This window comes from Balaenoptera musculus, chromosome 19 (genome assembly GCF_009873245.2).
Source record: "Balaenoptera musculus isolate JJ_BM4_2016_0621 chromosome 19, mBalMus1.pri.v3, whole genome shotgun sequence".
NCBI classification, from domain to species: Eukaryota; Metazoa; Chordata; class Mammalia; order Artiodactyla; family Balaenopteridae; genus Balaenoptera; species Balaenoptera musculus.
The window spans coordinates 26,814,029-26,837,802 of NC_045803.1; the positions used below are offsets into that span (position 1 = coordinate 26,814,029).

At 48.7% G+C, this 23,774-nt stretch overlaps 1 long non-coding RNA gene across 1 annotated transcript in view; it reads left to right on the forward strand.

Moving 5' to 3' along the window:
- Positions 1-23,774, forward strand: part of LOC118884547 — a 61,479-nt gene that overhangs the window by 8,191 nt on the left and 29,514 nt on the right. Inside the window, exons 2-3 of the long non-coding RNA XR_005017331.1 lie at positions 14,912-15,001; positions 15,592-15,782. This is a non-coding gene — a long non-coding RNA (uncharacterized LOC118884547). The remainder of the gene's footprint in view (positions 1-14,911; positions 15,002-15,591; positions 15,783-23,774) is intronic.

Here is a 23,774-nt window from a genome sequence, read left to right on the forward strand (position 1 = left end):
AAGAGATTATAGAGAATTTGTATATTTCTTTCTTAAATTTCTGGTAGATTTCAGCAGTGAACCCATTTGGGTCCGATGCTTTCTCTTTTGGAAGGTTATTAATTATTGATTCAATTTCTTTAATAGATATGGACCTATTCAGATGGTCTATTTCTTCTTTTGTGAGTTTGGCAAATTTGTCTTTCAAGCAATTGGTCCATTTCATACAGGTTATCAAGTTTGTGGGCATACAGTTGTTCATTGTATTCCTGTATTATCCTTTTAATGCCTGTAGGAGCTGTAATGATATCCCCTCTTTCATTCCTTTTTTGTTTTTTTAAAATTAATTTTTATTGGAGTATAGTTGCTCTACAATGTTATATTTCTACTGTACAGCAAAATGAATCAGCCATACATATACATATTCCCCTCTTTTTTGGATTTCCTTCCCATTTAGGTCACCACAGTACATTAAGTAGAGTTCCCTGTGCTATACAGTATGTTCTCATTAGTTGTCTATTTTATACACAGTATCAATAGTGTATATGTGTCTATCCCAATCTCCCAATTCCTCCCACCACCCCTTTCATTTCTGATATTAGTAATTTGTGTCTCTTTTTTTGTTAGCCTGGCTAGAGGCTTATTGATTTTATTTATTTTTTTTCAGAGAACTAGCTTTTGGTTTCATTGATTTTTCTCTATTGATTCCCTATTTAACCAATTTTTTTTTACACCTTGGAAACAAACACATTGAAATTTAGGTCACTGATTATTTTTTTAAAATTTCTTTATTTTTTATTTATTTACTTTTGGCTGCCTTGGGTCTTCGTTGCTGTGTGCAGGTTTTCTCTAGTTGTAGCGAGCGGGGGCTACTCTTCGTTGTGGTGGCTTCTCTTATTGCGGAGCACGGGCTCTAGGCGCACAGGCTTCAGTAGTTGTGGCACTTGGGCTCAGTAGTTGTGGCTCGCGGGCTCTAGAGTGCAGGCTCGGTCGTGTGGCGCATGGGCTTAGTTGCTCCACGGCATGTGGGATCTTCCCGGACCAGGGCTCCAACCCATGTCCCCTGCATTGGCAGGCGGATTCTTAACCACTGCGCCACCAGGGAAGTCCCTAGGTCATTGATTATTAAAATAGTAAATGTTAAAACTTTTAACTTAAAAGATAAAATACATTTGCACTAAAGAGACACTGTTTTTATTTTTTACACACAAGAGCTCTGCTTAATATTTCGTTTGAAATAAGAAGTTGCTAAAAATCTTTGTAAACCACTCGATGATATGATCTCCAGGGACCCTCCCATGGCTCTGTGATTCAGTTAGATTAAACAATGTTGTGATCAGATGTTTTTGTTTTAAAAATATTTCTCTTTTAGTAAACCGTAAAGCCATACAGATTAGTCAAGTTTGGACATGTGGTTGGATAAAGTCACCTGGAACATGATGTAGGGTGAGAGCACTGGACTAGAAATCAGAATGCCTGGTCCTTATCCTTGCATTGCTTAGCCTTCATGTGAAAGTCAGAATGCTTCTGTTTGGCGGTGTCAGAAACCCACCCCTAATGAGGTTGAGCTTTAGGTATGGCTCCATTCAGAAGCTCAAATGATGTCCAAAAATTCATGCTTTCTCTATCTCTTGGCTCTGCTTCCTCTGCACTGGTCCTATTCTCAGACAGGCTGTCATGGCCTTCAGCAGCTTCAAGCTGACATCCTCATAGATCCCAATCCAGAGAAAAGAGAATGCTCCTTCCCCCAGGGGTCCAGCAAAAAGTCATGGGGTTATCTGATTGAACCGATTTCGATCATGTGTCCACTCTGAACCAATTACCATGAAGGGGCAGGGTGGGGGGAGGTGGCCCTGATCGTTGTGGATTTCAATGACAAGCCAAGTCTAGATCATAAGTCCGCCCTGGAACTTGGGTGGGAGGCCGGTGCCACCTAAACCAGGTGGCCTAAGTTGAAATCCCCAAGAAAAATTAGGGTGCTGTTACCACAGGATTGGAGAATGGATGCTGGATAGGCAAAGCAATTTAGTAGAAACAAAAACAAAACAGTTTCTCAACTCAGTTTCTCTACCTGCCTTGAGGGGACCACTGTTGTGAGGGTCCAGTGAGAGGAGGATGTAGACAACAGGGAGGACTGGTACCTGTCCTGAGATGGATGCAGCCTGGAGGCATGTTGCCGTGCAAACTTGGCTGGCAGGCGATACCTGGTTGAACAGAAGCATACGGTATTTAATGAACACAACAGGCTTCACAAAATGTGAGCTCTTGGCCCTCATGAGGCTGGTCACCAATGAAGGGCTGGCAGAAAGACTCTTCCTGACTCATCACATTCTGATCGGCTTGGTTGACACTGCCCTGCTCATCCCAGAGGCAAATGTGCCCATTTGCTCAGGGAAATGCAACCAGGGAGGCTTTTTCTGCCTCTCGCTCTCCTGTGATCTTGTCTTTCAGAGGCCAGCGGGGATCAGACTTGGAATTGCTGACATTGTCAGCCCCAGGACAAAATTTGTGAGGCTCGGCCAGATCTATTTATGCCAAATTTGATAATGTCATTGGGTTATTCTCACTTGGAATTGCCGATGGTTTGTTATAATTGTTGTTTAATCCTCCGTGTAGGTGATTTGGAAGATACTGATTGATGAATGCTCATCGCTTTCTAGTTTCTGAGGCAGAAAAAGGAAAAAGAAGTTTTCCCTTTATTCAGGAGGAAAAAGCTTGGAAGGGGGAATGCAGCCTTCTCCTTTTTTCCTGCCTCTTGAGATTTCACTTGGGGAAAAATCCCCTCCTCGAAGCCTTCCCATATGTCCCCATTAGGAGGGAATAGCCCCCTCATCTATGTGTCCTTGACATTGACTTAGCAAGAGCTGCCATGTTTCCCAGCTTCCACTCTGCCTCACTCTCCATCCACTCTCCCCATGACAGCCAGAGTGACCTTACAAACACAGATTAGCTTAGACCATAACCTCACCCTGTTCATAACCCTTCAGTGGCCTTCCTTCACACTCAGATAAAACCTGAGCTTTGGGGGAATTCCTGGTGGTCCAGTGGTTAGGACTCTGAGCTTCCACTGGAGCATGGGGCACGGGTTTGATTCCCCGGTCGGGGAACTAAGATCTCGCATGCCACGCAGCGCAGCCAAGAAAATAAAAAATAAAATAAAATAAAACCTGAGCTTTTAAAAAATTGAAGTCTAGTTGATTTACAGTGTTGTGGCAATCTCTGCTGTGCAGCAAAGTGACTCAGTTATACACGTATAGACATTCTTTTTTTATATTCTTTTCCATTATGGTTTATCACAGGATATTGGGTATAGTTCCCTGTGCTATACGGTAGGACCTTGTTGTTTATCCCTTCTAAATGTAATCGTTTGCATCTACCAACCCCAAACTCCAGTCCATCCCTCTCCCTCCCGCCCCCCTTGGCAACCACAAGTCTGTTCTCTATATCTATGAGTCTGTTTCTGTTTTGTAGATAGGTTCATTTATGCCACATTTTAGATTCCACATATAAGTGATATCATTTGGTATTTGTTTCTCTCTTTCTGACTTACTTCACTTAGTATGATAATCCCTAGTTGCATCCATGTTGCTGCAAATGGCATTATTTTGTGCTTTTTTATGGCTGAGTAGTATTCCAGTGTATATATGTACCACATCTTCTTTATCCATTCATCCATCAATGGACATTTAGGTTGTTTCCGTGTTTTGGCTATTGTGAATAGTGCTGCTATGAACATAGTGGTGCGTGTATCTTTGAATTATAAAAACCTGAGCTTTTGTCCTGGGCCCTCCTCTCTGACCCAGTCTTGTGCCATAATCCATTTTGACTCATTATACTCCAGATATAATATCCCTAATTTTAGTCTTAAAGATGCCACATGCTTCTAAATGCATGGCCTTCATACATGCTGTTCTCTTGTTCTGGAAAGCTGTTCCCACATTCTTCATACAGCAGGTTCCTTCTTATCATTCTCAGAAAGATAACCCCCAAACCCTGCTGACATGAGCCTCTTTTATCAATAGTTTCTTTCCTACCACTCTGCATTTCCTGTTTCCTTTAAATACATCACATTTGCAACTGCATATTTATTTATTATCAGTCTCCCCATTAGACAGAGAGCTTCATGAGGGCAAGACCTGTTCTATTTTTCTTTTGTGTTTACTGCTATATCCCCTGCACCTGGCACTTAGCCTGTGCATAATACATTTTTGTTGCCCAAATTATTAGAGAGCTGGGGTTCTCTCTTAGTGTAGGCAGGACTTCCTTCTGTGTTCTTCCTTCTGGCTGCCGCTGATTTTTTCTTCCAAGAGGGGATTAGGGATTGTGTCACACTTACTGCTATCTCCCTCAAGCCACTTACCTGGTGTTTGGCTCACAGTGGGAGCCCAGTGGGGATTGCTGAATGAATTCACATTACCTGTGCTCTTCCCCCACCCCCTCAACTGCATAGCCAGCAACTCTTGGATGTGGCAAAGATAGCAACCTACAGGATGAAACTTCAGAGTTACCAAGCCACTGCAAAATGTAAAACTCTCTCTTCCACCGGTGAGTTGTGGATCCTGAGATTCTGGCACAACAGAGCCAGGACAAGCTCTAAGAATCACTGTCCAAGAGACAGCACACCTAGATGAGGTAGTGCTTGAACTGAGCCTAGTGATCTCCTTCAGGGGCAGGGATGAGTCGGTGGGGGGGGAGGGTGGGGAATGCAGCAACAGCCCTTGAGCCCCTAGGCTCTCACTTCAACAGAATTCATTAAGCAAATAGTGATTGTGTTAGAGTCTGTGGGGCCTCAGACAAGAACAAGACACAGCCCCTGAGCTCAGGAGGCTCAGATTTTAGTAGAACAGATACATGACTTACGCCTTTCTAGCTGTATGACCTTGGACCCATTACTTAACTTTTTCAAAGCCTCAGTTTCCTCATCTGTAGGATGGGGTAATAAATGTACCAACCACATTGGTGATTATTCAGTGAGTTGATGCACGGAAAGTGCTTAGGACAGGGCTGGGCTTAGTAAGGGTTGGCAGTAAGTATTATTATTTGCTATTCTGAGGCAGGGATGGGAGTCACTTGCAGCCCTCTAGTGTTAACCTCCTGTTTACCATTGTCTCTAGGCAGAGCTGCTCTCTGGTGGTAATTGTGCAGCATGACCATCTGTCCTGGGACCTTGCCTATTCTGCCTTGCTCTTGAAGCCAGTCATGGTTCTCAGCCTGGAACCATTTAGGCATATATGTGAGGAAACTATCATATAAACCTTTACTAAGCAGTTCTAATTGAAGATATTCTCAGGAGTAAGGGTCCTGGGGCTGGAAATATCTCAAGCTTGGGCAAGCGGGTGGGTGGTAGCAGAAAGAGGTGGTGCTGGTTGGGCTCCCTGTCAGTTTTGAGCAGGACAGAAGCAGAGGTGGGAGGAGTCGACATTTGGTAAAAAGAAGAACCAGGATTCAAAGAAGTTTGCCAGGCAGGGTTGATGGTATCCTGGCTCTGCAGCTACAGACCTGGGGTGGAGACTTGTTCTGACCATTTAGTAGCTTAACGACTTTGGGCAAGTCACTTGACCACTCTGAGTGCATTTTCATGGAATGGAAATAGCAGCGATATTACCCCTGATATTTGTAGAAAGCATCTAATGGGATAATGCCTGGGAAAAACCCTGTATGAACTATAAAAATATTACTGTAATCCATCAGTTCTAAGATGGGCTTTTTAAACATTCCCTATTTCTGAAATTGGAAGGAATTACAATCCGTGGTGTAACATAATTTAATTGGTGGCTTTTAGTTTTGCTTGGTGGTTCATAAAAACTGTGTGTATTGCAATCAGGGGCATCTCATGAACAGATATGATGAGATGGTAGTTGAAACAGTAGTCATTGTCTTTTCCTCCCCCACTGCTACCCTTGCCCAGGAGCTTTCAGAGAATAGAAGTGACACCTTTTTGTGTGTGCCCCCTCAGAGCCCGGCACAGTGTCTGGCACAAATCAGCACTCAATTAATGCTTTACACTCTGATAAGGGCAAGTGGCCAGCTCAAATGTTCGACCAGAAGGGCTTTTGACAAGCCAAATACAACCTTCTCACCTTCCAATTAACTTGGCGATTGAGGAGTGGACCTTTGCGTGTTTTGTTTTTCTGGCCACCTAGCATCCATCAGCCGTATTGCTGAGGGCTGCTGTGGTCCACCCTCACCCATTTAAATGAAATACAGAGGGAACGCCTCCTTACCACCTTCTCATGTCCCTGACCCCCGACCTCCCCCGTCCCCCTCCACCCCTTGCCTAATATAATTAGCATAGCACATCACTCTGGCCTCAGTGATTGGTCCAGGGATGAACATATGACCCAGTCAGAACCTTTGAGATACAATGAGACTTTTGTCGGTGTAGCTGCTGTCTGTGCCTCTACCATAGCCCCCTGGCATCTGCCATTTCCATGAACGCCGGCTGAACTTCCAACTGCCAGTCCTCGGGACTCTGCCTGAGGGCTCTCTCAGGCTGCTGGAGCCCACTGTGCTCATGCATGCAGCAGGCCCAAGTACCAGAGTCAGTTCTACCAAGGAGCTGCCAGGGCTGGGATTCGGGTGAGGAGAGTGGCATGCCTCATGTGTAACATGTAAGGAGTCCTAGGCCCAGCCCTGGAGCAGCCCTCAACCAATGGCTGATGGGAGCTGGTAGATAAATGCTGCAATTCCCTTTTGGATGCATGCTCTACCCTGTTTCTCACAGCTCCTCAGTAAGATTAGGCTCTGGACGCCTGCAGAGATAACTAGCTCAGTAACACATCCTTTATTGACTTTTTTCCTTCCCTGGCTCACTTTCTCATTCCCCTACCAGCATTTCCTGTGATCACTTCCTAATAAATGACTCGTATTCAAATCCTTGTCTCGGGGTCTGCTTCTGGGGGAACCCAAACCAAGACCCCTGTTGGCTATGGTTAAGGTATGATGCAGCTCTAGGAGATGCCGCAGCAGCTGTCTTGCCAGCCGTGGGGGGCAGACCCTCCAAGAATGGAGCCGACATGGAGGTGAGCAGAACCGAGATGGCAAGTGAGGTGATTTTTTTTTTTTTTTTACATCTTTTCTGGAGTATAATTGCTTTACAATATTGTGTTAGTCTCTGCTGTACAACAAAGTGAATCAGCTATATGTATACATATGTCCCCATCTCCCCTCCCTCTTGAGCCTCCCTCCCACCCCCCCATCCCACCCCTCTAGGTGGTCACAAAGCACCGAGCTGATCTCTCTGTGCTATGCGGCTGCTTCCCACTAGCCATCCATTTTACATTTGGTAGTGTATATATGTCAATGCTACTCAAGTGGGGTGATTTTAATGAAGTTTTGCTATTAGGATCACACACCACAGTTCAGACACTTTATGAAATTCCCCATGAGATCTCTCTGTGCGCCGGTATTTCGTCTCCTACAGCCAGCCGCCTCCTCTCTTCTCTCTCTGCCTTCTCCAAAAATTCTATTGTCCAGAAGGATTCATCTCCGTCTCTCAGCTTTTGCACCCACTCAACAAAATGAGTCTCCTTTGAGATTTACCATTCTGGAAGTTGTTCAGATGTGGGAGGGAATTGTCAAGAAAAAGTAAAAAGGAGTGCGTGAACGTTGGTAGGATGGGACATGGCGTGTGTGTGTGTGTGGTATGTGCACATGTGTGTACTCTTCTTGTGTTTGTGCACATGGGTTTGTGCTTCTTGGCAGGATTCATCTCACAGGCTCCAAAGTCAGGAGTTACGGAACAGATTTGTCTACTGGGAAATCACGTGAGAACCCCAAACCGGGGGCTCCCCACCATCTCTTCCTGTCTCTTAGGAACCTTTTGTTTCTCTCATCTCTGCTGTTCTCAATTTTCTGTACCTCTCTCCTCCTCTCTGCCTTCTTCCTCTGTTCTTCAGAGGACCATCGATCCACACGACCTAACAGACTGACCCCAGTTCAAATTCTCCACGGAGAATCTGACAGGCTCTGCTCAACTGCCAATAGATAGCTTCCCTTGGACCAGGTCCCACCTCCTGTCCAATCAGCTGTAGCCTTGGTGCTGGGGGCGAGGCCTTGGGGGTGGGTGGCCAATGAAATATCCCCAACAGCTCCACCCCCTTTTAGGTGCCTGCTTCCTGAGCCTCAGGACAGTATCTGGGAGGAAAGACAATGATAATAAGAGTCAGTAGAGACTGAGTACTTCTTTAAGTCAGGCACGGGACACACATTACCTCTTTTATAATGAAATTTTATCAGAGTATAACAAGTGCACGAATGTAAGGTGTACAGCTCAACACGTGTATTATTTCTTGCAATTCTTATAGCAACTCCATGATTACGGGTGTGATGATTATTATCTTTAATGTACAGGTATGAAAACAACCTCAGCAAAGTCCATTCACTCGCCTAGAGAGTGGATCTGGGATTTGAGCCTAGGCAGTACAACTCTAAAATCGGAGTGCATGACCACTACTGTACACTGCTCATGTCACCAAGTCACCTCCGGGGATAAGCATGACCTGTGGTCCCGGGCAGTGACAGGGAGACAAACAGGTGACATTCATTTACAAAGTGTGTCAGGTGCTGGGTGGAAGAACTGCAGCCCAGCTTTCTCCTCTTGGCCATCCTTCTCCCTCTCCCCCTCGTGGCCACTTGGTACCTTCCTCTGCTTTTCCGGGCAGCACAGCCGCAGCTGGAGACAGCCTCCGGGAACCACCAAGAGGCTTTATGATGTGCAGATGGCGTTTCCGCCGACCCCTCTCTTTTCATGTCGGTGGCCTCTGGGAGCTGGGCCAGCCCAGATGTCCCTGATCTTGAGAAAGTCTCCTATGGCAAGACTGGCATAAGATGCCAGCGATGGGGGCCTCAGGCCAGCTCTGGCTGGGATCCTCTGGTGAGGGGCCTTGGCTGGATGCTTGTGAGGCAGACGATTCTGTGTCATTTGTGTCCAGCCCTGTGGATTAGGATGGTGCATCTGCAGAGCCAGGAATATCACTTCTGAGGCTACAGACAAACAGAGACACTGCACAGCTAGCTTTTCAAAGGGACTCTAGATTGATCTCTTTTTTCCATGCATGTTGTTTTATCTGACTCTCAAGCTATCTATGGGCACAGACTGCCTTTCCCATCAGAGGAGGTGCCCTCCTGTGACAGGAACAATCTCGTCCCCATCAGTGATAGACTGGGCCAAGATTAGGAGCCATGTGTCTCCTCCATCAGACTGGGAGTTCTACAGTCCAGGGATAAATATGTCTCTGTCATCGGGGAAAATGAGAGTCTGCTATCTGCTCTCAGACTAGGAGTTCCCCAAGTCAGGAAAATGTGACTCTCCCATCAGATTGGGAGTTTTCAAGGTAGAGAACTATGTATTTGTCTCTTCCATTAGGCTGAAAACTCCCCAGGGATGAAGTGAGTGTCTTCCGCATCGGACCAGGAGCTCCCTGAGAGTGGGGTGATGGCATCTCTTCATCTCTCTCTTCCAAGAGTGTTCAGACAAGGATCTGTCTGCAAAGGATGTCTAGTGTAGGAGAAATGTCTGCGGACAATCCTAGGGGGCAGGCAGCTTTCATCCTGGACTCTGCAGGCCTGCCCTTAGCCAACCACCTGGGAAGGGTGGGACAGCGTCAGCCAAAGTGGGTGCTGGAGATACATGGAGAAGACCAACTGTGAGATTGATGGGCATCTGGCCAGTGTCTGTCTTGCAACCTGCTGGAGAACCTAGCTTTTGGCTCAGGGCTTGCTCCTTAACAGGAGCTCAGTGATGATGGCTGAATGATGAATGAATGAATGAATGAAGACCTGGTTTCTGCCCTTGAGATGCTCACCCTCTGCTAGGGAAGGAATGAAGCTGACTTTTCTTGCATACCTGTATGCATTGGACACAATTTCAGGCTCTTTAATGTGTACTACCTTATTTAATCCTCAAAACCACCCTAGAGGAAAAGTTTTATTTCTCCACTTTACAGATGAAGAACTTGGGGCTCAGAGACCTGTCCAAGGTCTCACAGCTGGTAAATAAGGGAGTTGAGATTTGAACTGAGGTTCTTTGATTTCCAGACATAGGACCTCTTCGTGGAAAAATTACTGTCATTTAATTTCAGAGCTACCTAAGACAGGTGTGTATGAAGTGGCATGTGAAATGAGGGAGAGAAAGTCTTCAAAGAATGAGTGATATTGGATATGGGTTTTGAAGGATGAGTAGGAGTTCACCAGACAAAGAAGATGGGGAGGCATGATTAGAAAAGGAGAGATGTTTTGTCTACTTGGAAGACTCCCATATGGGGTTTTTGGGCAGCTGCCCCCTTCCTCATGTGCTCTTCTGTGGCCCGCCTTTCTGGGAGCTGGACTTCCTCCCTCTCTTTGAGAGGACACACAGCCTAATCTCATGCTGGCACATCACTGCCGAGATGCCAGGAAGTCTGTGCTGTGAGCCTCCACCCTGGCGCCAGGGCCAGCTGGGCTTCTAGGAAGAAGGAAGGGTGGTTGGGGGCCAGCTGTGATGAGAAATTTCCTCTTGGGCCCTCTGAAAAGGGCAGGGCAGTGGAGGAGGAGCTGGGACCCAAGTCCTGCATCTGGTCAGAGGGAGGAGGTAAAGAAAGATGGGGATGGGCGAGTTGTCCCCCAGACCTGTGACCAGTGGCCCTCTCTTTGTGGTTTAGAAAACAGAGGGCAGTTTATTGCATCCCCCTGTGAGTGTGGACATCCCTTAGATATCTTTTCTGGAGACAGGCAGGTGTTACATTCTCCTGGGTGGAAGTGCAGAGTAGGTCTTCAATAGATTCTTGGTTGTTGATCAGACTTTGCGAATTCATCATTTTGCTAAAACTGGGTAGAATGAAGTGTAGCTCTTAGTTGAGTTCATCAGGGTCCAGTTAGAATCACAGCTTCAAGGAGGTCAGAAGGAAGGAGCAGAGACCCTCTAGGTCTGCGACTTTTAAATTATATGTGTGTTTTTATCAGCAGAACCTTAAAACAAGTCTGGAGATTTTACCTGAAGCCTAATGTGTTTAACAGATAAAAGCAGAGAAGCAGGGACCCAGAGGACTGACCGCTCAGCTTTCTCTTGACCCCACCTTGGCCCCCTGAGGAATGTTCATGGAACCCAATTCTTCCCAGCACCTGAATGTCTCTGGTGAACTCCAACTCTCAGATTTTACTAGGATAACCGAGGCACTGAGAGAGGAATGATTTGTCTGAAGTTGCATCAGTAGTGGGTATGCGGGGTGGTATCTCCCAAATTCCTGGACTGAAAGTCAGTGTGGATGGGGGTGTCTCTTCAGTTGTACTACTGCCTGTGGTGCCAGCTCCTCCAGGCTCCCCATCCAGGCCAGTGGAGCACCCATGACCAAGGCTTTGGTCTCTGGGCACTGCTCCCCAAAAGAATAAGAGAAACTCTGCCTATGAGAGTAGGCCCTGTCCCTTCTGCAGGAGGGCCAGCTGAGGTCCCAAGAGGGCCCGCCTCTGGATTATGCGGATGTCAGCCCGGGTGTTAATGCAGCACTGGGTCAGAGTTGCCTTTGGTTCTGTTCCTCCAGACCTTCGCTTGTCCCAGGCTCAGTCGGCCAATGGAGACCCTCCCAAGGGCCCTGGCAGACAGCCATCTGCCCAGGCTTCACCCAGCCAGGAGGTGTGAGAAGCAGGTTCTGATATGGAAGCTGCCAGGGCATTACCAACGGGCTGTCGGTTGCAATTAGGGCAGCGGCCTTTCATCTCCCTGCCACTCCCCTCCTGCTCAGGACAGCCTCGCATCAGCTTCCCGTCCTGTCCTGACTCTGTCTGGCCGGTGTCAGGCGCCCCTCCTGAGGTGGGACACCAGAGGGGGGCCCGGGTGAGCAGCCCTAACTGGAAACCATTGCCAGGGCCTGGCTCTGGATCCAACTGTGGAGTCTCCCTGGGGGCGCAGGGCCCACCTCCAGTGGCCTTCCATCCATCCATCCGTCAGTCCCGCCCGGCATGGCCAGGCCCCTCTCTGAGCCTCGGCCTGGAAGGCTCCATCCACTCCAGTCAGGCCTGCCTGAGATTACCTAGGTGTTCTGGTGACTTCTGAGGGCCTCGCATGAAAGATAACGCCCAAATCAACAAATCTGCCATTGTGGCTTTGAAGAGACTGTTTCAATCACTTTATTTTGTCTTTATGTCAGGTTTGCCAGATGGCTTGGGTCTTTCTGAGGTCCTGTACCGAGGGGGCGCAGAGAGAACTGGTGCAGCTTCAAAGCTCCTTTTTAATCTTTAGCAACATCACAGCGGCTGGGAAACTGCCTCGGCTCCCTCAAGTCTCTCCCACAAAAGAGGCGCGGCCGAGGCTCTAATGAAAGCCAGATAAAGGGATGGCTGGAATCAGAAACAGAGGGAAAAGAGCAGTCGTTCGTCTTTCTTGTAGCTGTTTCAAAAGAAATTCTAAGACAAATTATGGCTTTGGGTGTTTTTCTAAAAGGACTGAAGCAAGGAGAGGAGCTGGGGGAGGATGCTTTGACCCCCTCAGCACCCTTCCCCTTGCATAAAAGGCAGAGGAGACTGAAAAAAGGCCGAAAGACAACAATAAACTTTCCGCGTGCGCGTGGGGATGAAAGCCTGGCTGGCATAATTATGGGCGAGGGTGCGCTGAGCGGGCGGGTGCCTTTACCTTGCCTCCAGCGCTGTTAATGATGAGGCTCCCTCCTCTTTCTTCTCTGGAAGGGATGTCTTTGGTTTTTGGGAATGGGGGCGGGGAGCTGTGCCACGTGGCTGACATTTGGCACAGGCTGTGTTGTGCGACGCGTCGTTCCATCACGTAAGGGTCCGAGCGCCTTCGTTGGCTGCCAACGTCCGTCATCCGTGAGAAGAAGGCCAAGGTGCCCACGGGTCAGCCTCCCTTCCCGCTCGCCCTTCTTTAAGGCTTCAAGGTCTGTCTCTCAGGACCTGGGGAGGGGTTTTCTGACCTGCAATTCTGCCCGCACACTCTCTCTCAGCCAGGGATCAGCTCTGTTCTAGGGCAGGGGTCCCCAACCCGCGGGCTGCGGACTAGTAGCGGTCCTCGGCCTGTTAGGAACCTGGGAAGCGGGCCACACAGCAGGAGGTGAGCGGTGGGGGAGCAAGCGAAGCTTCATCTGCGCTCCCCATCTCTCCCCATCGCTTGCATTGCCGCCTGAACCCCTGCCCCCGACCACCACGTGGAAAAATTGTCTTCCAGGAAACCCGTCCCGGGTGCCAAAAAGGTTGGGGACCGCTGTTCTAGGGGACTCAGAGGGGTGGGGGAGCCTACAGACGTCCTTCCATGGCACGTACTGTCTTAAATGCCCACCATCAGCCAAAAGGCCTGGCCTGTCCTGTGCCGCCGCCGTGTTCTCCAGCAGGGGTGGTGCACCGGACTACACTCAGCTCCTGCCTCCCCTCCCATTTCCCCAGGGGTCATCTTAGTCCCTGTGGATGGTTGGTCAGTTCCTTGGCAAGGCCTTGAGGGAATGGGACAGCTAAGATTTGATAGGTGGGGAAGGAAAGAGGCAGAAAACTGGACTGTGTAAGGGGGCTTCCAGGGGAGGGGCCGGGTGGACATTTGGGGGATGCTGCAGCGTCCTTGTGAGGGCATCACTGGCTTTGAAGGTTGGTGAAGGCCGACAGACTCACAGGCCCCCCAGAGTGCCAGGCCTAAAAGGGCCCTCACTGTACAGGTGGCAGACTGAGGTCCTGGGAGGGGAAGGGCTTAATCAAGGTCACACGGCAGGTTAGGGACAAGCAAGCCCTCAAGTCCATGTTCCACAGGAGGACTCAGATATTCTGCGAGAATGGGGGACGTGTGTGACATGGGGTCAGAAGGGAGTTCAGATCCTGATGAGAGAGTTGGACAGGGTCTGGCACATTCCCTCCACACTGTCCCTCCGCCTTCTCCCTTTGCCACGTTGCAGGGCTCAGTGGCCATGGGCTTTGGCCTCTGGAGCCTTGGCCGAGAAGTGATCCTGGGGCTCCCTGAGCATCAGGTCCATTGCTGTTAAGTGAGGGACATCCCCCCGTGGGCGTGTCTTTACTCACTTCTCCTCTGGAGGCTCTTGCCGTGCATCTGAGACTTGAGGAGACTTGAAACTAAAGAAAAGTAGCCGCCCAACATTTACCTGCTGGTGTTAAAAAGTCTTCCTTTTTCCCCATCTTGTTCTCAGCCCCAGCGAGGGGAGAGTTAGATGTGTTGACAGGTGGACAAGGGAGGGGGTGTCTTTTACTTTCTTTTACTTTCTGCCTTTGCTCTTTCCCTGTGTGTCTCCCACTTTGTCTGTTTGCCTGTCTGCCTGTCTCTTCCCCATCCCTCTCCCATGATGTCCGTGGGGCTCTGGTTTTTGTTCTTGGCACTGGGGCCTCTGAAGCATCCTGTGTCCCCATAGCCTCCCAGTAATTCTGGTGCCTCATCTCCCTGCTGTGCCTGTTGCTGAGTGAGGAGCTCGGGGTGCTGAGAGGTGGAGAACTCCTGGATACTGAGGGGTGCAGGCTCTCTGGAGGGGGAGAGGGGTGGTGCTGTGGCAAGGGCTGGGATGTCACATCGCTCTTCCTCCCTTGGGACAGAGCCAGGCAGAAGTGGCCTGCCAGGCCCCTGGGCTATTTTAATGAAGGAGAATTTGGGCAGATTAGAGGTTCTAACTGTGTGGGGGTGGATTTCTCCTGCTCTCCTGTGTGTATGGTGCACACCCGACACCACCAAGCTCCCCTTGTGGACAGTAATGCACATTGGGGGGGTCACAGGCTCTGGGACCACATTCCTGAAGTTTGAATCCTGGCTCCTCAACTTCTTAACTGGGGGGCCTTGGGAAAATGACTTACCCTTTTTGTGCCTCACTTTTCTTATCTGTAAAATGGGACTAATAATTGTACTTAGCTCATAGGGTTGTTATGAAGAGTAAATGACTTACGACATGTAAAGTGCTTAGAATAGTGCCCGCACGCTGGTACTCAACAAATCTGAACTACCGTTGTTGTTGTCCCCATCTAGATCGCTTCAGCCATCATTGTCAGCAACAACCAAGTTGACAATCCACGCTGTGAACCAGTTCTCCTGCTTGGGTGATGTTGGGGTACTGGGGTAAGTCGACTGTCTTTTTTCTCTCTCTCCTTGTCTTCTGACAACAGGCCCTCTTTCCTGGGGGCCTATTCCGTGTAGTTCTAAAGGGGGTGTGGCACCTGCTGGGCCCATGTGACACAGGCCTGACCAATCAGAGAATCTTACTCCTCAGGCCACAGTGATTGACTGGCTTAAGGGGGGGTCATAGGACCCAAACCAGGCCAGAGTCCTCCCCAGAATTTTGCTGCCAGAATTGTCATGAAAGATGGTTTTCCATCTTCTGAGACCCAAGTTCTAAGGATGCTGTAAGCTGGAATCCCTAGAAACCACCTTCTCCAGCTGCATAAAGGAAGCTACAGTAGGAGGAAATGAGGCCATCAGGTCAAGGAAAGTAGAAACAACACATGAAGAGGGGGAGAGAGAATGAAACCCTGAATCCAGCTGTGTAGGTATCCCCGTTTTGCGTGTGTGTAAACAGCTGAGCCAATTGCTGTTTGTACTTAAAGCGTTTGACTTGGGTTTCTTGCAATTGAAAGAATCCTGATCAATGGCAAGGCTGGCTTGATTGCCTAGGAGGCCTGATCTCATGCTTACGATACTGTCACTCACAGGAACTCATAGCTTCCTCAACAGAGAAGCTACACCAGGAGATGAACGCTGAGGAGGACCAGATGATGAAGGGCTCGGAGTCAGAAGCAGGAGTGGCTGGGCTGGAGAATTGGAGTTGGCATGGATTCAGCAGAATATGAACCCTCCTGATGGGCTTGATTTCAGGGTCTCAGAGAAACGAAGAGGGGAACAGGTGAGCATTCCAGGGGAAGGGCAATGCATGAGCTAGAGGCTCAGAGGAGAGAAAACATAGGTTAGAAGAACAGCAGCTAGTTTGGTTTGGATGAAATGTCAGGTAAGTGGGGAAAGGAAACCTGGAGGCAATGAGGCTGAAGAGTTTTGTTGGGGTCAGAGCAGGGAAGGTCTTGAGTTTCAGGTCTAGGGCCTTGGATTTTTATGGGTTAGACAATAGAGAGCCATTGAAGTGTGTGTTTGTTTTTTTCTTTTGGAGTGAAGTGGAAAGATTCAGAGCTGTGTAGAGGACAGTTAAGATGGGGAGGAGGAAGTCAGGGAGTTGTCCAGAAGACCAGGTGAGAAATAATGGCCGTCTAGAGTTGGATGGTGGCCTAGAATGGATATGGATATCACGGGAATTTGTTGTTTTTATGTTCAGCAATCATTCTTGCTTCTTCCGGTAAGAATGTCCCCATTTTCCTTGGGGAAACCACTCCTCCTCCAGACTCAGTCTGTATAGTCTGGGTGGGACTGACCTCACACCCAGACCTAGGGCATGGATTGTGACCCTGGCCTAAGCTAACTCATATATCCATCCCGTGATCACAGGAAATGGTTCAAGTATGCCCATTGTCCCAATTTGGGGCAATGAAGGTCAGACCCACTATTTTTGTGAGTTAGGGAAAGGGAATTCTATTTTCCAGTAGACTTATGGCTGAGAGGAAGTGAGTCTGGAGCTTTGGGGGCCCCCATGAGGCAGAATGGCTCAAGTGGAAGACCTCAAGGCAAGTTCCTCTCCATGCCTCAGTTTGCTCATCTAAAAAGTGGACACAATGATGTCTATCTTGTAAGGTTGAACTTTTCTATAAGTGCATGGCACATAGTTCGTGCTCAATAAAGGCTTGCTTTGTTACTGTTATTATTTTTAAAATTATTTATTATTATTTCTCAAGGTATGGAAGCATGGAGGAGCATGAGGGGGTGTGTATTAATCAGTCTTCTTTCAGTTACAAATACAAGAAAACCAAATCAGACTGGCTTAAAAAAGCAAAGGAAGTTGTTGGCTCACATGAGAGTAAAGTCTCAGGGCGCTAATGAATTTCAGGCATGGCTTGATCCAGAGGCTCAAATAATATCACCAGGATACTGTCTATCTCTCCATCTTTTGGCTCTGTTTTCCATGGTATAGGTTCCATTCCAGGCATGCGCTGGAGCCAACTGTAAAACATTCAGGAATTTTGGGCAGTGTTGTTAAATCATTGGTAGCATGAAATTGGCCATAGTGGGAGTATTTATATCATGGAAACTGGCAAATGCTGCAAACCAGGGCTTTCTTTCCTTCTTCTTCTTCTTTTTTCTTTGTGGGAGGAGAGCTAGTTCACAAGCACACAATGGATCCATTCTCCAGAAGTCACTTCCTTTGTAGTGGCAAGAAGTCTGCCCACAACAACTGGTTGACATCCCAGCACCTATGCAACCCCAGTGGGAAGCAAGTACCTCTTTTCCAGGAGTCCCAGAAAATGTCCCAGGGTTGGGTCTCATTGGCCTGGCTTGGATCACATGCCCTTTTGTGAAATAGCAACTGAGGCCAGGGTGCCAGGGCACAGAGTGTACTGATTGGTACCTGTCCTTTCTGGAGCTGGGAGATGGGGTCAGCTCTCCCTCCCCCTGAACCACGTGGACTGAGAATGGGTGGGGATGGTTCCCTACCGTAACAAACAACCACAGAACCTGGTAGCCTGCAACAGGAAATGTTTATTGCTCGCATGTCTGTGGTTTGGCTGGAGGCTCTGCTTCAGGCTGGGCTTATCTGAGGCAGTTAGGTGGGATGCTTCTGTTCCCATTCTCTCTTCCTCTCCTCCTGGAACCAGCTGAGCAGCCCAGAATGTCCTCCTCGGGGTGACAGCAAAGTCACAAGATGAGAAACAGTGATGCCCTCATAAGGCCTAGGCTCGGACTGGACACACCATCAGTTCTGCCTCATTTCATTGCCCAGAGCAAGTCACAGGACTCTGCCCAGATTCCAGAGGTGGGAATATACACTTTGCTTCTTTAAGGAGATAAACTATGAAGTCCGAAGGCGAAGGGTTTTGGTGTGGAGAGGGGAGAAGAATTGGGACCATGGAAACAAATCAGCACCTTCCCCAAAGAAAAGCAGGGCACATTCAGTAGCAGAAAGAGAATGGTTACTGAGTGGGTATAAACAATAGATGTCCACTGAGGGTGCTGGGAGGGAGGGGGATGGATGTGGCTATGCTGGGTGTGTGGGTAGTGGGGAAGGAGGGCCTGCAGGAGAAGAGGCTGGAGTATAATGTAAGGAGTGGAAAAAGGCCTCCTGCCTCTGTGACACCACCGTGTGACCCAGATGACCATTCTTGGTCTCCAGACTCAGGGGAGCTGTCTTCATTTTCGTTTCCCCAGGAGCAGATCCTGAGCAAGGGTTTGGGTGCAAGTTAATTTATCTGGGAGGTAATGCCAAGAAACACTGATAGGGGAGCCGTGCTGTGCTAGTAAACTGGCTCCCTGAAAAAAAAAAAAAAAACACCCTGATTTCTAGTGTCTGCCAGTTTTCATGGTGTAAATGTTTCCACCATGGTTGATTTCAAGCTACTGGCACGATGTACCTGAATGAGGAGCTGGGAAGAGATGGGAGAAGGGGTTCTCATGGGCTGGTCTGAGCTGGCTTCAGCACACTTCTGTAAGTGAGGCAGGGAAGGAAGGTGGCCAGAAGCCAGCTTCCAAGGCGAGCCCCTAGAGCTCAGTGCCACTGGGACGGCTGGAAATGGCGTGAAGCACAGCCCTCTGTGTTACCTCATGGGGAGAGGGGCTGGGGTAACCACCCACCAACTCCCTGTCCATTGTTCGTGGGGGCTATTCCCTAGGGGATGGTAATTCGCTTCTGGCCGGGGCTCTGGTTGCACAGGGGCTGGAAGTTGCCAGTTGGGCCACAGCGGATGTGGAAGTGGTAAGGTCTGCCATGGGGGCCACTGGAGAATCGCCAGCAAAGAATGCAGCATCCTGTTTTTCTTAAGCTACTCTTAACTTTACAATGACTAGGTGAGCTACACTTCCACGGTCATAAAATAGAGGTTTTCCTCTTTGCAAAGCTAATTGACCGCTGAAGGATCTAATTTGGTCTCATTAGCCAGATAACTGCTTTGTGCCTCGGTTTCCTCATCTGTAGAATGGAAATATTAACTACATTGTAGGATTTCTACGAGGGCTAAATGAGATAATACAACCTCTTTAACATATGTACTCTTCAACATATGGTCCTTAGACAGGTGCCAGTTACTGGTGCATGGGGAGATAAGTATAGCATTAAGAATAAGCATTGAGGGGCTTCCCTGGTGGCGCAGTGGTTGAGAATCTGCCTGCCAATGCAGGGGACGCGGGTTTGAGCCCTGGTCTGGGAAGATCCCACATGCCGCGGAGCAACTAAGCCCGTGAGCCACAACTACTGAGCCTGCGTGTCTGGAGCCTGTGCTCCGCAACGGGAGAGGCCGTGACAGTGAGAGGCCCACGCACCGCGATGGGGAGTGGCCCCCGCTTGCCGCAACTAGAGAAAGCCCTCGCACAGAAACGAAGACCCAACACAGCCAAAAATAAATAAATAAATGTAAAAAAAAGAAAAAAAGAATAAGCATTGAGAAACTTTGCTAACAATTTGCCAGAGTAATTGTATATCTGTTTACTCTAACAGTTAAAAACCTTGAATTTTGCATTTTTATTAAAAAAAATTTCACTTTTCTAAAAAAAAAAAAAAAAGAATGAAGCGTCCAACATGCCAGCCTCCAGGGTCCCCTCACCAGCTTCCGGACCCCGTTCTCCCCCAGCATACTACTCCTTCGTTGAAAGAAACATTCCCTGCTTCCCTCGAGCAAGAAATGGAGTAAACATCTTTAACATATTCAATGAAACCATTTTGTTGTTCTCTGGATGTGGAGGTGTTTCTCTGGAATATTTTCAGATGTGTCCCTTCTCTGAGCTTCTGTCTGGCCCTTGATGGGGTGGAAATGGGGTCAATTATATTTATTTCTTGCTTTTTCTTATGCCCTCTTATATTTCCTTCTTGCAGTTGGGGAGTCTGGAGAAAATGCTCTCTGTAGTTTATTTTTTTAAATAGCAAAAATCCATTCATTTATTGGGCACTCACTCATTTTGGTGACTTGCTGCCTGCAGCAGACATGGTGGATGCCCTGCTACTCACAGCTCCCACTTCTGGCTTCTCACCACAGAGAACTGTGCAACTATCTGAGCTCATTCTCTGAGTGCCAGGGGGAGACTGGCCCCACATGGGACGGGCCCGAAGTGTCCCAGGAGCAGCCTTAGTGGAGGACAGCCTTAGTGGAGGATTCAAATGGTGGATGAATCTCTCAGCTTCATTACGCCTTGGGTGGGACACCCCTCAGGCAGGTCCCAGGGGTCTGGTCGGGATGGAACCCATTTCGCCCACAGCAGTCACCTGCTCAGTAACCCATCTCGTATTGGCTGGCTTCTCCTCTTGCCTCACTTCCCCACGTCCCTACTGGGGCTTCCTGGGACCACTTCCCTGATAAGCTGTTTATAGTCGTATTCTTGTCTCAGGCTCTGCTTCGGGGGAACCCATCCTGGGACACAGCGTGTCACCCCTCTTGGCTTCTGAACGAGACTGATCTGATGGGGTGGGAGTTGTGTCTGATGGTGCTTTTTGATTCCCCCCCAGGGCTTGGCACAGTATGAGGGACTCACCAGGGTTTCAACTTCAAAATCCAAATCCAAGGAGGCACCAGCTAAAGGCTGAAGGGCAGACAGGGACGATGAGGTCTACAGGTGCTGCGTCCTCTTAAATCTGCGTGCCCAGGCCCCTGTCTCCTGAGCTCCAGAACCAAGCATCCGACCAGATGCCTCCACCTGGGCGGAAGCTCAAAATGTAATTTATCACCCCTCCCCCACCTCCCCGCCCAGCATGCCTCCTCTCAGGCAACGAAGGCAGACACTGGCACCATCCCCTCTCGCCCTCGGTCCCACAGGGTCTTGTTTTGGTACTCTGTGCAAACTTCCCAAAGCTCTCCACTTCTCCCCACCTCCCCTGACACCTCTCTGGCCCCTGCCAGCATCACCTCTCATCTCCAGTCTTGTGACCCTGCAATCCCTCCTTCTGAAGCAAACTTGGCCACATTGCTCCCCACTGAAAGGCCTCGGCTGTGGCTCCCCATCTCCGTGAAGAGGAAACTCAGACTCCTTGCTGTGGTCTAACAAGCTCCCACCCAACCCCCGTCCCAGGAGCTGGTCCCTGTCCAACCTCCAGGCCCCAGGCTCTCCCCTCCCCTTAACACCTGGAGACCCACGCCCACAGGGCAGAAGTGCCTTCAGTTCCTTGGACTCACTTTCTTTCACCTGCTGGCCTAACGCTTGCTTTCTCTCTGCCCCCAACACTTCCTCCCACCTCCCCTGGCCAGCCTCGATTCATCCTTGAGGTTTAGCTTAAATGCCACTTCCACGGAGCGGGTGCCTGTGGATTTCTGGTCTGGATTACAGGAGCCTGTTTTCTCAGGAACCCCTGTGGTGATGTAATCCCCTGGATTATAACCTGTTGTTTAATCACGTTGCTCTCATGCAAGGTGAACTCTCTTCGAACAGAGGCCGCATCTGATTTGTTCCTGGTCGTGTCCCTGGCCTTTGGGGATGTAGTAGTGTCTGGGGAGTGACTCAGGCAGTGGAAGGGTGACTTTTCTCCGGCCTGGCCCGGAGGAGTGCATCCAGAGAGCTTGGCTTCAGGCTCTCCTGGAGGAGACAACTTTTGCTTGGCGGCCTTTGTGTTCCCCAGGACATCTTATTCAGGTCCTTAACAGGAAGACAGGGGCTCGAGCAACGGAGAGGAGGAGGGAGGGCAGGAGAAGAAAGGAGGCCCTAATCCGTGGCCCAGAAGAAATGAACATCTCCAAGTTTCCCACATCCCTCATCTAAGTAGGTCACACGGAAGAACTCAGAGTTCCTGTCAAAGTTTCAGGCAAAAACAATAACTTGGTTTTGACCTTGCTCTCTTCAAAAAGCAAGTTGCTGCTGAGCTGCAACATCAAAAAGAATAAATAATTGTTTTTCTTTTTTGTTGTTATGATATGGATCATCTGAGCGGTTAGTGGTAAGCAAGCGGCTTTGATTCGACTCTGGCTCCCCAGCGCTTCAGCCCCTCTTTATGTCAGCAGGCTCCTGTTTCCACCCCAGGACAGCAGAATCCCTTGATTAAATTCATATTTGTTTTAATCTTTCCCTGTGTCTGATCTCGAGCTCAAAGATGGTCAGGAAAAAAAGCTGGCTGCCCCGCTGCGGCCATGGGGAAGGCCCGTGTCAGGCCCCACGCTGTTTGTTCTGTCCGGAGCGATAAGGCAGCCAGCCCGCCGTGCCCTGCCAGGCCCCCTGTGCCAGCCCCAGTTCCCGCACTGCTGGTGGCTGCCGGGATGGCCCACTGAGCTGCCAGGCCGCAGGTGAGGGCGAGGAGGGTGGGGGACCAGGCAGCTGGCAGCACCGGGCACGGTCTGCGATCGGACCCTCTTGCTGGACTGGGAGTGCTAGAATTCTCCTTAAACATCTTAAAGCTGAAGACAGTATGGATCTCAGGGGCGCCGAATGGAGTCTCAGTTCATAGCAGGCAACTACCATTTGTCTGTGTTTTACACCCCCCCCCCCCACCCCATCACTTTCATCCCTCCCCCCATTCTGCCAGCATGGAGGCAGCCTTCGCAGCGTGTTGCGTAAACATCCTGAATACATAATGTTGCTTTGTATGTGGATGTGTGTTTCTTTTTTTTTTTTTTTTTATTGTGGTTAAATACACATAAAATTTACCTTTTTGGTGTACGTAGTTTTAATATAGAGAGAAGTACTGTGTTCTGTACAGTGTAGCAGTCAAGAGTACAGGCTCTGGACTCAAACTGCCTGAGTTCAAAACCCCAGCTTTGTCTCTCACTAGCCGTTTGGTGGCTCAATGTCTCCATCTGTGAAATGGGATGGTATATTTGTTCCTACGTCGTAGAACTATCTGGAAGATTAAGTGAGGTAATACGAAGCACTCAGAACACTGCCTGGCATATGCTAAATGCTCAAAAAGTGTTAGTTATTTTCATTATTCTATTTCTCATTTTTTGGTTTTCTATCCCTCAGCCCAATATTGAGAACCACCCATACTGCTGTATGTATATCTGGTTCTTTGCTTTTAATTATATTCCACATTGTGTATTGTCTACATTTTACTTTTTGAGTCCCTGGAGATGGACCCCCAATTGGCAGTGTAACAGTGAGCACCTCTTGCAGATCTGCAGGAGGATTTCTCCCTGCAGGAGTGGGGTCAGTGCGTCCTAGGTCAGGGTTTGCAAATTTTCTTTCTTTTTTTTTAAAATTTATTTTTAAAGAATTTTATTTTATATTGGAGTATAGTTGATTAGCAATGTTGTGTTAGTTTCAGGTGTACAGAAAAGTGATTCAGTTATACATATACTTGTATCTATTGGCAAATTTTCCATAAAGAGTGAGATAGTAGGTATTTTTGACTTTGTGGTCCATACAGCTCTGTTGCAATTACCCAACTCTGCCATTGTAGCACTAAGGCAGCCATAGGTCATATGTAAGTGAATGTACGTGGTTATGTCCTAATAAATATTTATTTACAAAGACAGGGTCTGGCCACATTTGGCCTGCAAGTTTGTAGACCCCTGAACCAGGTCATGAGTAGACCTAATGTTGCTGAGTCCCTCCGGTTGCTCTCAGATTGGCTACACAGTCTGTTCTCCAGTCAGCAATGCCCATGAGTTCCTGTTCCCCCATGTCCTCCTAACAGAATTCTCCAAGTCATTGATTCAGAGGGCAAGGAGGAGGCAAGGGGGCCCATGCCTCTGCCCTCATCCTCTGGCTAAGACTTTCTTTCACTGTGAGGTTTGGGCTGTTTACATCTGTTGTTTGAGACCTTTCCCTATGAAATTTAAATTAATGTATATCTGGGACATTTGAACCATTGTCACTACCATTTAGTGTG